Source organism: Montipora capricornis, chromosome 6 (assembly GCF_036669925.1).
Source record: "Montipora capricornis isolate CH-2021 chromosome 6, ASM3666992v2, whole genome shotgun sequence".
NCBI lineage: Eukaryota > Metazoa > Cnidaria > Anthozoa > Scleractinia > Acroporidae > Montipora > Montipora capricornis.
This window is the reverse complement of record NC_090888.1, coordinates 19109435-19126934: the sequence shown is the minus strand read 5'-3', so window position 1 is coordinate 19126934 and position 17500 is coordinate 19109435. Positions and strand designations below refer to the sequence as shown.

General features: G+C 38.9%; 1 long non-coding RNA gene across 1 annotated transcript; it reads left to right on the top strand.

Moving 5' to 3' along the window:
- The first annotated feature begins 7689 nt into the window (after nt 1–7689).
- LOC138051716 (uncharacterized) lies at nt 7690–15318 on the top strand. The gene is made up of 3 exons (XR_011132891.1): nt 7690–8026; nt 14243–14394; nt 15039–15318. It is a non-coding gene; the product is annotated as an uncharacterized lncRNA (long non-coding RNA).
- Nucleotides 15319–17500: the final 2182 nt, after the last annotated feature.

Genomic DNA, 17500 nt, shown 5'->3' with positions numbered 1-17500 from the left:
TTTTTTGCTTCCTCCATTTATTTGTAATTCCCCAATTTTATGAGAATAAAATGTAAACAGTTTATAACAGATACAAAAAATCACTCAAAAACCACCCTTAAAATGTAACCAAAAATTACGTGTGAACGAGGTTGGTGCAAACGAGCATTATCGGTAGCAGTCGAACCTTCTAAAGATCTCCAAGAGATCATGATCTCTTGGTTTCTAAGGATACTTGTTCGTTATAACAACGTTTCTCGCAAATCTCATCTTGCCTCGAACTCAGCATAGCCATTGGAAGAATGGCTGAAAGTTTTTGATCAGTTATTGAATAACTGTGCCAAGGATTAGTGTAATATATGCGCTGGCAAGATCTTTGCTGAACCAGTTGTCAAATGCTTAAAGGCTCTCGCAATATTTTTGAAACAAAGGATTAAGTTATCTAACTTCAGTTAACCGTAAGTTGCGAGAATGCTCGTTGTTTTCTTGGTTTCCACCGTGACGTCACAAAAAATAAAATACAAAACTAAAGAGCCTTTTGAGTTTTTTATCTCGATCAGTTACAAGAGATTTTTACGCATGTATTCAGCTCGGTTATTCAGATCAGTTACAAGAGATCTGTTTGCATGATTTCAGCTCGGTACCGGCCTTCGCTTCGAAAATAGAGCAGTTTGAATTTCAGACGGTTTTTCATAGTGTGTGACATGTTGACGGCTTTCGAAAAACAGGCCAGTTGTATAAAAACATCGATTCCCCTCGTGTTTTGTGGCCTAAACAGCCAGTATACTAGGAGACGTGCCTATGCGGATGTTTGCTAGCTCATCATACAGCAGAAAGCGTTAAAGACAGCCAAACTATATTCCAGATGTTTCTACAGGTTTCCGGCCGCCATGTTGGTGTTCTGCTGAAGTACACCAACATGGCGCCTCCATACTAAACTCTGCAAATTTGAGTAATATATTTTGCTGAATAACTCAAGTACGGAATATCGCACAGCCCTGAGACTTGGACCCGTTGTTTATTTATTCCTCTTCTATAACATTTCCATTTCTTGACTCAATTTCTTAAATGGTAAGCGACTTATGTTTTCACTTGCGTGACGTGCAACCCAAGAATAGATCATTTTCATTGTCACGCAACTAAAAAATGAACTCGAAACCTTTTAACGAAATACGCCATGTTGTTGGAGACAAATTCATAAATTACCCCATTAATTCTCATGTCTGTGCGGTAAATCGTTTCTGAGTTATTTGCCGAAGGGTTTCACGCAACTTTATAGAGTTTTGGATGGAGCCGCCATGTTTGTGCACAACTGTTGTCCACCAATATGGCGGCGAGAAGTCAACAGGAACATCTTGAATTCACTTAGCACTGTCTTTAAAACGCTCAGACAGCTGAGATTCATAGGCATAGACATTTTTTTCAACCAAATAACTTTGTATCATGGTGTCACACAAGGTGACAGTTCGGAAATTCACAATGCTGTATTTGTCATGGAACTCGAAACTTGAAAAAAGATTTATTTCTATGTCTTCTTCAATCTCCTATTGATAAAAATTCAAAACACCATGCGATTTAGATTTTTAAATTTGATGACGTCACTGTGAAAACCGGAGATTACACTGAAGTTCGCATCGTTCTGTATATGACCATTTTGCCATCGATAAATGCATTCGATGAGTGAAGCAATCCTTTAATTTAGAAAAGTTGTGTACCGAACGCTTTAAAACCTCCTTAAGGTGGGTTTGCCTGAGCTTTAGAACACCTGGTCACTGATTTGCATAAGAACAGGGATGCCTCGTTCTTCAAACGATGCCGCTTTACAAAGAGGCAATCGCAACCGGGTATTCTGAGTGGGTTTATTAACGGAATACAAAAGATTGCCATTTTCTGTAAAGCGTGTTAAGTGTGACATCTTCTATATAATTCAAGTGAAATGATCAACCAGTTGGAAAATAGTTTTCCTTTCGGGCAGTTGATCACCAACCAGTACTGAAAACATAAATTCCTTTCTCTTCTTACTGCTGATGAAGAGTAGAACGTGAGGCCACCGGGTGATATAAAATAGAATTTCAATTAATTAGTCGTAACTCAAGTCTTTATTTATATCATTATAATAATTTTAGCATTTTTACGTGGAGCGTGGGTTGGGTAGTATTAGTAAAATTTTACAATTTCTTCTTGATCGTTGACATGGTAATTGCGACTGTGTAAGTTCGTGTTAAAATTCGGCGTTGAAAGAAACTTAATGATTAGTTGTTAAATACGGTGCGAGCTGATCTGAAACCTGGAGTTGGACTGGTTGTGTGTAAGAAGCAAGCAAAATCTCGTTATACAACGTATACCAGTGACTTTTTGGTTTTCAAGTGGAAAAATCATTGAAAGGACAAAACACAAAAAAACTAAAACTATTAATTATTCACTTCTTTTGCTTAAACCGTCTTTCGAAGTTAATGAAACATATGTCATGGTGATTAGCTTCTTGGGGGTTTCGATAGCAGGATCGGAAAGGATTTGTCATTGAATGCGGCTTCGAACTGTCTTTGCTCACGTTGTATGAATAAAATGAGCAGCGGTGAGATCGTTCCACACATGTCATGCCAACCGCTAAAAGGACGTGCGACATGCCGAAATAATCTTTAACCAAAACCTACATTTCTAATTTTTGTTCTCTTTAAGCTTCAGTTATTATAACCTTTTCCGTTCCTTCTTTGATCTTTCTAATTGACTTGATTGTTGCTGTGAACTTAAAACTTCAAGTTCATGACTGCATTTGAATGCACAGCGAATCTTCTCTACTCTTGTTCTCAAATGATTGGAAAAACGAGAAATCCTACGGTTTCAACTGTAATTTCCCTTGAAAATAAAGCGGAAAATAAGATGAAGGCTCAATGAGCTCTTATTTCGAATGCATGAATTATTAAACATTGGATTAACCTTAATATTCAAATTTACCTTAACGTAGCTTAACGTTATTATTCTTTTGTTAAAAATCCGACGCTCAAAGGAAATAATTAAGTCGTTATCAAACGTCTAAAACGGGAATCATGTTTCTTTCTATTTTAAGACCACAGATCCAATCCTGGGGTCTGTTATACCCTTAGGACCAAGGGGTGACTTTTCCTTATTTGGAACAAATAATATTGAAGATTGTCACTTCAAATCCCGATGAATAGGATTCATTCTTTCAAGCCAAATAATGTGCATAACTGATTAATAGTGACGTCACATTGGACATAATTTAAGGCTATATTGAACTTTTTGGTCGTTGAGTCGCCGCAGCATTTTGCAATCAAAAAGTTTCTATCATTTTCTTGCACAGATTCTTTCCTTGAAAAAAGTCTCAACTTTTTAAAGAACTGTTGACCCAGACCCTAAAATAGTTCTTAATAGTTAATTCTTAAGTTATTGTTAAGAAATATTGGATGAATTTCTGTTGAGTTCCCACACGGACTATTGAAAATGTCCTTCCGGTAATATCGGTAAATTAATTTGTTAGAAGGCGACCACCTTGGTGAATAGAAAGAATTGTCGAGTTGAACAGTTGACGGTTTTACAGTTAGATGGCGGTAAATATGCAATATGTAGCAATTAAATTTCCTGAATTCGCTTTCTTTGAAATATTTCCATTGTTTATGCTATCGAGACCAAAGAATCTCGAAAAGAATTTAGTGGAAATCCACCCGAGATGCAACCTAAAAGAAAAGTAAAAGTAGAGAAAGACTTGAAAAAACAATGTATTTGATTGTATGAACTTGGCCCACGCGGCTAAAGCTTTCAGTTTGTGCTAACCCCTCCACCAGGTGCTAAACAACTATTTGTCCCGGAGTTATTATTATTCGATCGGAAACGTTTAAACTCTGATCATTGACTTCTTTCAATTTCAAAAAGGCTAAATTAAAATCCGCATTGGTTAGTACCCTGAAAATAATAAAGTGCAATGGTTCATTTTACTATAAAGAAGGCCCCAAACTCTCCACAACAAAACACTACGGTTACTTCTCAAACCAGTTGTCGCCAGTAAAAAGCTCATTCTTTTGGCATTAAGAGCCGCGATAATGACGACTTTGGGTGGAAAAGTTGCTGTTTGGTTTTTCTTTACATTAATTTTACTCGTGTTGACTTTCTCGAACCGAGTGTGGTGTGAAGAAGAATCGAGCTTAGGTGTTAGAGAAAAACTGTTCAGACAGGAAAATAAATGGCGAAGGCCGTGCTTTAGTGCAAGATGTCCTAAGGGAAGACGAGGAAACAGAAAAAGGCTCTTTCAAAAGGTATTGCAGAAATTTTGATCGGTTTTTCTCTCACTTGATGCAATCATCGGCGTTTTGTGCATTGCCACCGAGACTATGCCTAAAATTGCTTAGATATCAGCCACTACAATCAACTTTGCTTTGCTTTAAGTATGGGAGACGACGACGTTGGTAAGAGCGCATACGGCCTAGTGAAACACAAGGAACGAAGACCAGCATAGAGTAGCAAACTCGGCAGCATTGGTGTCGCAAAAGAAAACAAGTGCAGTTAGTCGATGCACGATTTAGCCGAGTTTATTATAAACATTCTGAAAATCTAGAGGATTGGGCCGCACCTAAATTACCAATGGAGATAAGTAATAACTCAGCTACTGGAAGGTCACAAAAATATAAGTTAATCATTTCGAGATTAGTCCGTAGTCTTCCATTTGCACAAAGGGCAAAGGATTCTGTTTCTAAATTAGTACGAATGACTTTGAATCGCAGATAGAGAATGAACTGTTCACTGAAGTATGCTTACGTTGTCAACCTTAATTAAAACTCTAATCCGAGTTAAACTGCCACTGTCATGCTTAATTTGCTGTTTTTAGGTCAAAAATGGGTAAGTAAATTAGTACTTCAGCTCACAAGTACAACATTTTTGACAGCCAACTGACAAGGTATTATTTTTTTCTTTCTGAACACGTTGTCTTTACATTTCCATCCTTTCCATCTTTTGCTGTAAACAACAACGAATAGCTTCATTGCACTTCAATAGTCATTTACAACAAAACTACAGCATTATTTTTTGGTTTTCATTGATGCCAGGACGTCTTTTAGTGTTTTGAAGTTTGACTGAAATAGCTTGAGACTGCCGCTTTAACACGGGATCGGTTTGGGGTCATGAAGTACCCAGGAAAGCAAAGAGCATAAAGAAATCACCTTTCCACCCATCGCCCGCTTTTTTGTTTTTTCGCGGTGGACTGGGAAGGATTAGGCACATCCATCATTATGTAGCGAATCACACGTACTATTAAATACGGACAAATCATGTTTCTATGAAAATTCTAGATATAGGTATTGCAGTTTCAAAACATATCGCGGCGATTAAAATCAATCACCGTCTGCTACATTTAAATTTGCGTCTGCTTCTAGTTTACATTTTCGTGACAATGTCGTTTAATTAAGTGAATGGGCCTTTTGCAACTAACGATCACATGTGATCGTTTGTTGCAAAAGGCCTATTTGATAGTTACTTTTGAAGGGCCGAAAACCAAAAAGTTGCCAAGCATCTGCTTAAAGGCAGCAATTCGAAGCGGCACCAGTTCTAAAGCAATTTATTCTTGAAGGAAAGAAACGTGTATTTGAAGTGCAAGTTATAGACGCAAGATTGGAGTGATCCTCGCACAGTATCACAACAATTAAATTAAGCAATAATTATTGTCTCATTTGGACAACTGAAAATAGGCCATATTCGTACTCTCACGGTTGCACTGAAACGAGCATGGAATAGAGGCAGATGCGGGAAATATTTTCAGATGCAAATTATTTCCCCCGCTTGAGCCTCCACTGTATGCACGTTCCTGTCCAATCCTGAGAATACGAATAAGGTCTATTCAGGCAGGTTCAACGGGATTCCAGCCCATTGCCTCTTCGATTCTGGTGCAATGTTCTTCCAACTGTGCTCTGATGCCACACTGTTGGGAGCAGGTCAATTTGTTCGGCTCATGTGTTCCCATCATAGGACTATAATAAAGGAAAGAAATGTGTATTTGAAGTACGCGTTATAAACGAAAGATTGAAGTCATCCTCGCATTTACAAGCGCAGTTATATAAACATCTGGGGCCCGTTTCTCGAACGTCCCGAAACTTTACGGGCCATTCATTTTCCGGTGTCACAATTCCTTTTGTATCTCAAGAACGGAGAGGATTTAAGTCGTCAAACTTCACAGACGTGTTTCTTTTAGTTAGCTTGAAAACATGTTAAAAGATTGGATATTCAAAACAAGCGGTTGGCATTTTCACAATTGGCTTTTCGGGCCCGAAACGTTTTCGGGACTTTCGGGAAACGGGCCCCAGGTCATGGGTTCGAGTCCAGTGGGAGCAGCCTCACTTTTCAGGTCTCTGTATGAGACAATGGTAAACTTGTTCTGACAAGTGCTCCGTCAATTGATTCTTGTCGCCCGGGATTGATTAAATTGCCTTCTTAGCATCATCAGGAACCCATGGGCTCCTGGCATCATAAAATTGAATAAAATGTGGGATTACTCAGAATATACTAGATGAAACACCCTTTACAGATCAGAGAACTTGTAACCGAGAAAAAAAATGGAGAAACACATCGATCTCACTAATTTCGGAAAAATAACGTCCTCAGCAATGAAATATTGTGCACTTTTCGCAGCGCTTAAGAAACAAATTTGACAAGGCAGTGGCCATAAAATGTCGAGTATACAGCAAATATACACCGACCAACTGAGCATTAATTAAGGCTTCATGTCCGCATGGTAATCATCAGTCATAGAAAGCTGTCAAGCTCAATGGAGGTAAAAAGTCGGATATATCATGAAATATCGGCAATTGCAGCTTTGCTGTGGTCAGTTTAAATAATCAATAGCCACCATAAATAAATATACTTTGGCTTCGAATGCGCAGCGTTACCGATAAGCGACTGGCACTACATAGCTCAGTTTTGTACAGAATGTCCACCCCAGACGGAGCAGTTTTCTTCAAAACTTGGGCCTGTGAGCCTTAATAAATCCGTATTTTGATGCTCATGTCAAAGAAAAAAAATATATATATATATACCTACACCTATTTAACTGTATAACTTGATAAAAAGCTTGTTGTGCGCCTACGCATGAAGACTATAATTATGCACAAAACCGCTGTTTACTGAGCTTTTAAGAGTCTTAGGGCCGATTTACACGGTACGACTTTGTCGCATGCGACAACGGCTTACGACAGGCCCACGACATGATTTACGATTGTTGTGTACGTCAGAAAAAATGTCGTAGCATTTTAAAACATGTTTTAAAACGCTGCGACAATCGTAAGTCATTTCGTAGGCCTGTCGTGAGCTTGTCGCATGCGACAAAATCGTATCGTGTAAATCGGCCCTTATGTGTCAATATCTTTTTGGCATCAAGTGATTGATGCAAAATTCGACAGAAATATATAGCTGGTCCTTAGGGTTTTAGTTCAATTCATTTGCAAAAGTACAGCTGACTTAAATACTTCTCATAATTTCACTGTGGAAATGAACCGGGTCTCTCTATGTCATAAAGACCGCGATAAAAACAGCAATTCTGCTTTCATTGAGACGCATTTGATTAATTAAATGTCATTTGTTCTAGAACGCCCACGACAACCGTCTACTATTATACACCGCTGAAAGGCAAACGTTGATCGACTTCCTTTAATTAGGTCAGAAGAAAGAAAATTAAGGAAATCTAATATAATTTATGCGTCACTTCGAGTCAATAAAAGCTAAAACAATAATTGGAACCGCCAATTTACTTGCGTGCTACGACGGGGCAGACACTTCGAGGACCGCGGTTGCTTCATCTTTAAAATTATTTGGTTCCAAAATGACAAAAACCTCACGCGTCGAAAGGTTGTATGTTTTATTAGTTTTGCTAGTTTTACTGCTATGTGAGATGGTGCTAGCCAACGAGAAGAGCAGCAAAGTTGAGTCCAATGCGAATAATGTTGACGACGCAGTCGAGGTCAGCATGGTTCCACGAGGCAGTTGGGGTATTTGCAGTTTTGGAAAATGTGGGAGAAGAAGAAAAAGGGGGCGGAAAAGATTTCAGCCGGTAAGTGAAGTGAAGAGTGGCCGGAATACAAGAAAATACACACCATAAATGATTCATACAGTTGGAATAATTAGGCTTGTCAGAACGACACAATGTTTCGTCAAAATTGCATTTTTATTTATTTTTTGCAACAAAAAAGATAAAAGACTTTTTTCGTCCTGGTTCATAATAAAAATAGCAATTCGCTTTCACAGAAAATGTCATTAACGACAGAGAACTCCTAAGTATGTGTAAAATCGTGTAGCGCTTGTCAAACTGAGTCAACTGATTTTAAGTTATTTCTCTTTAGTGACAACGAAAATCAAAAATAATATTACATTGTAGGTGTTCATAAATGATATAAACTTATTTCATATGGGAGAGTATTGATTCAAATTTTAACCGTTTATTTTTGCTGCTTATGCTCTCATAGTTTAAAATAACGAACGCGGGTAAACAGTTAACCGATCATTAATCAAAAGTCAACATTGACGTTTTGAATGATTCGTTAAAAGAACTATTTAACATGTTTTATCAACTTACAAGCACGAACGTGCCCAAACACGAAGTACGCAAGAATATTTCGAAGTACCTTTCATATAAGAGTTTACACCCAATTTGAAACGTAGTTTGGACGGTTGACTAGCTACGACATGCACACCACCCTGCGTTGAATTGTGGCGGACTGTCGACCGCCGTAGCTACTTAAAGTTTGAAAAATTATGAAAGCGTTAGTGTTGTATACGTTGGGAGTGTTTAGAGAAGAAGTGCTACTCGTATTGTCCTTAGGGACCATTAGATTGCTCTCTTGAACGAACATTTTACGCAAATTATGGTGAAATTGGAAAATATAATTTCCTGAAGGTTGAGGGGCCTGGGAGCGAATTAGCCGTTACGCGGGCGATTTTTACCATTCCTCGCCAACCAGTCTTTCCTGTGACTTCATTATTCTTTCTAGTTTTATTACAGAAGGCGGTCTAAGAGCACTTCTTCCCGGCGGTTTAGTGCCACTGCATTTGATGAGGAATACACCTTTTTAAGGGCCCAAACGGATTTTTCGCGCGTTGCTAATGAATGCTGCCTCATGTTAGTCGATTCACGCGAAACGACCGATGGAGCAGCCTTATGCATGTCACTTTTAGCGGTGTTTGTAGCCAGTCATCTTGTAATCCAAAATCGGTAGAACATACCACATACGATGGATTCCAGATCGTCGAAGTGCATTCTGAATCAGTGATCGCTCCAGCAATTCTACTTTTCACTGAATAAAACCTGAATCTAGAAAATGCAAAACTCCGTAAAAATCACCTTTTTCATTTGTGATTTACACGCAAAATTAAAAATACTTACGCATTTTTTCGATCTCACTTGAGTTTATAAAACCTGAAAAAAGTATCAATTTTTTTCAGATTAAGGGGACTTTTTTTAGGATTGTTCTTAGTTGACAGCTGTCAAAAAGTGGGGTGGTATTAAATGCTTCCACGACTCGGTCATTTTTGCATTGCGCCATTTTTACTTTGATTTTATGGCTTTAAGAAGGATCGATTTAGAAAACGTATTAAGAATAAAAAGTAACAACACTATCCGACGTTTCGGAGTCAGACATGACCCCATTATCAAGGTTAAACTGTACTGGAAAGTTCGCAATTTAAATGTAACGGGCGTTAGGTCAAAACAAAGACATGCATAAATGGAAATTAAACGATAGTTGACACTAAGATATTTACAATTTTTGCTAGAATACAAAAGGTGAAGGTCAAACAAAAACTTTAGCACGAATGGAATCTGACTGCTTATTTAGTCCAGTACAGTTTAACCTTGATAATGGGGTCATGTCTGACTCCGAAACGTCGGATAGTGTTGTTACTTTTTATTCTTAATTTTATGGCTTATTTTAAAAGTAATAAAGACGTTATAATTAATGCGTCAAGTATACAGTAAAAGCAAACAAAACCTACAATGATATCAGTAGCTTATTTAAAATTCTCCAGAAAATCGAAGAGGCTTATCGGAAAGAAACTTGCGTTAAGAGGGTGTTCATGTGTATGTAGCTAAAGTGCGGCCTTTCATGAAAGTCAAAACGGATGAAGGAAGAGTATTACCACTTCTGGTTTATAAGGGGGAATCTTTACTGACGTCATTATTTAAATTTTGTTTCATTAACAGAGAAGTTTGCTTAAAAAAGGCGTCATGCTATTACAAATTGGTGGCAAAAGAGCTAATGATCTCATGTACTCTTTGTAAAATTTCTAACCTGCGTAGCAAGTGTTCCTGTGGGACAGAAGAGCTTCGAATCGATTTTCCGCAAGCTGGCTGCGCGAACGTTGGGGCAAGAGGCTGAGGGAATGCTTGCAAGAAGACCCCCTGTTTTTGAAAAACGCCCACCTTTTGACTTGACACACGCTGATTGACGTCTTATTAACAAATTAGCCAATAACAGATAACCATATTAAGACAAGTTGACTTCCGTCAAAACAAACCGAGCCACCTAGGAATCGAAACACACCCAAGCGATCAACGCAGAATTCACCAGTGTAATTTTAAAATTAAATTTGTAACGGCAGCTTCTCAGCCGGGTACGACTGGTTATGTTTCTTCTGAGAATTTTCTAAAACCATCGAAAACAAAAGAAACTTACGGACAAATTCTAGCTGATATTCGCAGAGCCGTTGGAAAGAAGCTGTCGAAAACAACAGCCAATTTTTAGAACGTGTAAGCAACCCATGCGCTAGTAAAATACGAAATTTAGGAACATAACTCGTACAGAGTTCGATGGGTAGTAAGGCCGTTAAATGCGAAACTCCACAAAAGCTGACCATGAAACCATTTAAGAGGTTTAAAACTAGCGACGATTTCAGTGCGACTTTCTGGATATTGAATTGTCCAGTCGAGATATATGCTGCAGCTTTATTATGTCTTTGTATGATGTACTCTGTCTTGGCAAGTTCAGAACATCCAGAGACAAGGTGGTCAACTGTTCCTTGAAATTGCCAACAGATTCTGCACATTGGGTTGTACTCAGCCGATTGTGGATTTTGTCTTGGTCTACATCCTTCTCTTCTGTTCTTTTTGGGTAATGACCATGCAAAGGGTTTTCTTCCCATTTGCTCTTGAGTTTTTCTAAAGCTTGGTATTTGGCTTTGGTATTTGGCTTTTAGCTTGATCCTTCAGGCATACCTCGCGACTGGCTCATTCTCTACCACGTCAGCTTCTGGTAAGCTGAGTTCACGCCCGTATTTTGCGGCTTGATGGTGTATGGACATTTTTTTCTTGCCACGGTAATGATCCCTTTCAATTTTGAGGAGGTAATCATCTTTGTTGTTGAGATATGTGTTTAGGCCAATTGTGATTGTTTTGTAGGTAATCTCCAGTTGTACAAGAACCCTTCTACCTGCCTTTCTAAGGATATATAGCCTGTCCACATCAGCTTTTGGGTGGTGCATTTTTGTCAATGTCAAGAATTTCCTTGTTTTTCTGTCTAGCTTCATAAGTTCTTCCATTTTCCAGTTTATGATGTTGAAACTATAAGTAACGACTGGGACACCAAGAGTGTTGATTGCGTCGATTCTATTGGCTGCATTAAGTTCGGATTTGAGCACTGGGCGAATTCAGCGGTAGTTCTCTTTCCGAATTTCCTCTTTCATCTTTGCATGTTGGATCCCATCCCCTTGATTCACACCAAGGTATTTGTAGGTGCCTTCCCGCTCAAGGTCTTGTATGGTGGTGTCAACGTAACATCGAGTTCGGTGTTCTCGGTTTTCGCCAGTTTGCCTCGTTTGAATGTAGCTTTGGCGCACTTGTCAAGCCCAAATTCCATTATTGTATCATCGCTGAAGCCTTTGACAATTTTAAGGAGGCCTTTCTGATCTTCATCAGACTTGGCATAGGTTTTCAGATCGTCCATGTAAAACAGGTTGGTGATTTTGTATCCATATTTACTCTCATTCAAGAGAGAGGATAAAGGTGCTAAAGCTATGCAGAAAAGAAGAGGTGAGAGGGAATCTCCTTGAAAGATGCCGCTGTTTATTTTTCTTTCACGAGAAGATACTGTTCCGTTGTTATGGTTAAGTGCGAAGGTTGTTTTCCATTTGGTCATACTTACTTTGATGAAACCTTTCATTTTTTGGTGATATCCTGTAGATTTCAAGGCATTTTAATATCCAGCTGTGGGGAACAGAGTCAAAAGCTTTCTTCTAATTCACCCAAGCTGTACTGAGGCTTTTCTTTCTCGTCTTCATATCTTCCAATGTAGCTTTGTTTATGAGTAGTTGATCCTTACAGCCTTAGCTCCCTTTTCTGCAACCTTTTTGTTCGGATGGTAGCAAGTTGTAATTCACAAGATGGCTATAGCCTCTAGCTGACAAGATTGATGTTAAGATCTTGTACATTGTAGGAAGGCAAGTGATGGGCCTGTAATTTTTGGGGTTTACAGTGTCTTCGGTTTATGGAAGGAGATAGGCGATGCCAGTTGTTAGCCAGTTTGGGAATTCCTCTGGGTTTTCGATGCAGATGTTGCAGGCATTAGTCAGATCTTCGTGTAGGGATATCCAGAAGTTTGCTATTCCATCAATCCCAGGAGCTTTCCAGTTGCTGGATTTTTTGATTGCAGAAGTTATTTCAGCAATGGATATTTCCATCCATTCCTGAGTGGGCATTTGTTGGTTTTCTTTCTCTATTTGTTTTATCCACTCTGCTCTTTCATTGCGACGCTTTTCTTTCTCCCAGATATTAGCCCAGAAATTCTCAAGAGCTTCTTTCCCAGGTGGCTCGGAGATTTCGATGGTCTTTTTCCCAAGCTCACCATAGAATAGTTTGGTGTTTTCTTTGAACATTTTGTTCTGGGAGTAAATTTAAACTTTCGTCTTTTCTTAAAGCGCCTTATACTCTGGGATTTAGCTAGTAGCTGTTGTTTCAATTTTTCCGTGACAGGCAGAATGTCGTCGTTGGATTTGATCATATATTTTCTCATGAGAGCTCTTCTTTTCTTCTCCTTAACTCTTCTTCCTTGGAGAATTTCAGTTAGAATTAAGATCTCTCCACGTACGTTTTTGATGTTTTTCTCGATTCGTATTTTCCACAAAGGCACTTTTGGTTTCTTTTGTGTTTTTGGTCTTTGATGCCCAGGGTGTCACAGACTACTGAGGCAGAAAGAGTAAAATAGTTCATTCACTTCAGTAAGAGACAGTTTTTTCCCCTTTTTGGCCTTTATTAGGTTGATGGCCTTATTTGTTGTTTCTAAGACTTCCTTTGCCTGTCTGGTATGCTTAAAATATGGTATAGGTGGTCGTTCAGTTATATTTGTCTCTTTCACATATACAATCTCCCACTTCTTCTAAACTTCTTCCATCATTGGTGTATTGAGGGGTCTCCAGCACATTGGAATTATTCAGTTGTTCTTTATAATTGTGGACAGCTGCCTCATCGCTGGCCAAGGGGGCATTATCTGCCACAGCTTGTGCAGAGGGATTGCCCTCATGACGGCTATTGTTCTCGGAACAGTCTGTCTTGTCAATCACTTAGTCTTTGATGGCTTGAATTTCCATGTCTGTCAGTCTTTTCTGGTTCATGATGTCCCATCTGGTGTTTTCCAGTTTATTAGCATCCATGTTTGACCTTTTGGTTGGATTTTGAGTTCGCCAGATATTGAAGCATCTGTTGTAACTGATGCATTGGGCTTAGCTAGAGCTTTAAAGTATGCTTCCATCACTTCCATATACTCTAGCTCCCTGGTCCATTTACTTCTTGTTTCTCTTTGGCGGTTTACAGTAGGTGCATTTTGAGGGCCTCTTTGAGGAATATCCTCGTCGTGGTAATCCTCATCTGCTTTCTGGGAGGAGTTTGTTCCAGTAGCATATTTTTCGACACCAACCTATTTCCACATGATAGATAAATTCACCTTTTTTCCAAAATGGCCACCATTTAGATACTTTGTTTTTCTTCAAATTAGCCCTTGATGCCTCGTTCTTAAGCTTAAAATTCAAAAGAATATCTTGCCTTGAACGAGGCATCAAGATCTAATTTGAATAAAAATAAAAGAATATCTCAATGCGGCCATTTTGGAAAAAGGTTTATTGACAAATTGTAGACTGCTGCACTTCTCTTCTTACTCTGTGCCATTTTTAGCAGCCTTTTATCCCACGTTTAGCAATTTTTTTCATGATTTTCAGTATTGCATGGGTTATTCAAATGATGAAGCTCTTAATACAATATACTAAGAAATTTGTTTTCTTTCTGCAGATTAATGCGCAATTTGCAAATGATGGCGACGACTTCCAGATCAGCGACACAAACAACCGGGACCTTCGACGAATGGAAAGCAGCAACAATGAAAAGAGACACAATTACAGAGAAGCTTGATCTCAACTGCTTCTTGACAAAGATTAACACTGGTACGTTGCATGAATTATGTATGCCAATGACTCTTTCCTACAAGAAAAGACAACAAGACAACAATACATCGGATTCCGCTGGTTAATCTAGCATCGGGGCACCTTTAATCAAACTTTTTTGACCGTCATATATGATTGCAACCCCCCAGCGCTTCCACCAATGACAATCCCTTCCCACTATCATCATCATTCTCAAAATCTCACAAAAAGCAATGAAGTACCACGAACTGCACACTCAGCCACTCAGTGTAAAATGGTCATGGCAATTTGGCATTATCTCCCTCGATCTCTCTAATTTGGCCTTGGCCCATCAGTTAACGGTCTTATCTAAATTTAGAATACAGATCCCGTCAAGAAATGGCCAACCAGATTGGGCCTTATGGCCACAATTCTCCTGATTGGTGCGCAACCAAAGTAACCGCAAAAGGGATCCACGTGCTAAATGCAAAATGGTGCGCGGAACGCAGTGCCTTTAAAAATCTAGCAGTAGCCGTTCTATAAATAGACATTGCATCGCAGATCGAGACTTCTGGGGTGACAATAATTTTGTTGTTTCTGCGCCCTAATTTTTTATGTTCTTTCAAAGTGAATGTTCCTTAAAAATGAAATAAAACTAACCACAGTTTTTCTTACTGTCCTTCAAGGTACACCGGGAAACGCCAATGACTGAAAGGAAAGTTCTTGAAATAATACCTATCCATAGAATTCGTTACTTACATCAGCAACATGTGCAAATTGAGTGGCGGAGACAAATCCTCGCTTAAAGTGTTTAAATAGTGTGGAAAAAATAGATGCATGCAATCAAGGGTATTTGAGAGAAAACTACCGCAGCATTTATTGCTTTTGCAGTGATTAGTCTAGTCCATTTAGCTTGGCAAACGCTGTGTTAGGATTCAAGTTTTGAAATAAAGTACTTTAAAACGACACGATTACAAATGTTGTCCTTTCATAGAAAGATCGACCGAAAAAAATTACAAGCTTTCTTCTTTATATCGAAAATCTTTCACGATTTTGGCTCTCAAAATAGTTTCTGACGGATTAGTTGAAGAGGCTGCCAGAGATCCTAATAGTGATCAGTGGCCGCTTCGTCTTAGGGCTACTATATATAAGTACAATCTTTCCATCATTCTTGAAATTCAAGTAGCAAGTTGCAACAAAAATCAGTTTCGACGCGACGATATCGATACATGTGCATGGAAGCAGTAGCCAGTATGAGGCAAACCGAGGCACTTGCCACGGTCATTTTTTTCTTGATTCGTTAAAATAAAGCGTAATTCCAGTGTTATCTTCAAAATGTACTCGTCATAAACACCTAAAATACTTACGAAGAGTATTTAACGATGGAAATTGCCTCAGTCATAACTTTTTTTCTGGCTACGGCCTTGCTGACGTCTGTGATCATTTACCTTGATTAAGGGTGCGTTCGATTGACCCTATTCCGGAATAAGAATAAGCGGAGTGGCAATTTAAAACGGTATTTCTGACGCTTTTGAAGCAACAAGGCTAATAATATATGCTTAAAATAGCATTTTAGCAAGTGTTTGGTAATTTTAATGTGAATCTCTGTAAAAACAAAGGATTTCTAACTTCTATTCCATGTATTCCTATTCCGGAATACGGTCAATCGAACGCGCCCTTAAATGTGGCCAACACCAATAGAACTCAGAGATATATTGTCAATAATGACTCAGGGACTCTCGGAAAAAAAATCCGAGTGCACGCGAATCGAGCCGACGACCTTCCGATTAGTAGTTGGGATGCCCCACCACAGAGCTATAGAAGACTCGTAGGAGCAAGGCCATCATCAAAACTAGGTTCACTTGACACTTGTCCCGTTACAATGCAAGGATCCAAATTGAGGAAGTATCATTCACCGGGGTTAGCATGTAACATATCTTTTCAGTACAGCCTATATATCTTATTTGTTGCCACCTAAACTACATGGAAAAATTAACCCACTCGCCATTCTTTAAAACTGTCCAATTAAGGATTAAGTGGCAGTCTCTCTAAAAGCGGTCCACTCGACTTCGGGACCAAAAATAATTTTCCCTCTTTTTTTGTCAGTGAAAAGGATTTGGCACATATATATAAAAAAGCAATTTATTATTTTCCAGTTTCTTATTTTTGCTTTGCTACGAGCCAAAATTGAATTTTGGCGGAACTGAGGTTGCCGACCGTGATTAGAAAGGTAAAATTCACCGATTTTGTGAACCGTGCTACGTCCCCTATAGTGCAGCTCACAGAAATTCGTTTTCATACAAATTCTAAGGTACATTCATTACTTAGACTGACGAAATATGGAAACTTTTCGGAAAATTCTTAGCTTACAAGAGAGGCTGGAAGACACCCTACTCTGAGGCCTTTGTTCAACTACTAAAATTTAGCCAAGTTTGAGGAAGAAAATCTCAAAAGTTGGGTCTAAATGAAGGCTAAAAAGCAGATCACAGTAAATTTCTTACCTTAATAAACCGTTCCATAAGTTCAAACCGCTGGGTATCTCCTTGGATTGCACGCGACAACAGATTAAAATCTGCCACAATCAGTGTATTTACACAACAGTTACTATCGCTCGTGTCAAAGTTCATTTGCATAACCCTTGCACTCGGTGAAAATATGTCTTCTGCCGTTCGGGTTCGTTTGTTGACCTTCTAAGTAGTGACAAAAAGCTTCCTTTAGTAAATGGATAAGCTGGAGATCCAGTTTTGAGGTGCAGGTTGCGTTAAAGTTGATCAATTCTCAAGACTTGCGAGATACTCCAAAAGTAAATAATGGCTGTCACTAATTAACCGTTGCCGTCGTCCTGACAAGCTCCTTTGGTACATTCTCCCACAGATCGACGGAACGGTAGGAGAAGATGAAAGAAGTAAGTTTTCATTTACCGTTTTTATGACAACTGAATCCTGTATTACTACTAGCCTAACGACTACTACTAGGAACTTGAGCGTAAAAACAACAACAACGAACACTCGCCGGTTATCTCTGAGAGGGGAGTTCGTCAAGTGCACCTGCATGAACACGACAGGCTTGAATGGAACCATGTTTTTCGATGAATGGTCTGTACTTCTGTTTCATGCTTGATGGCTGCTTGTGTTTTACAATCAGCGCT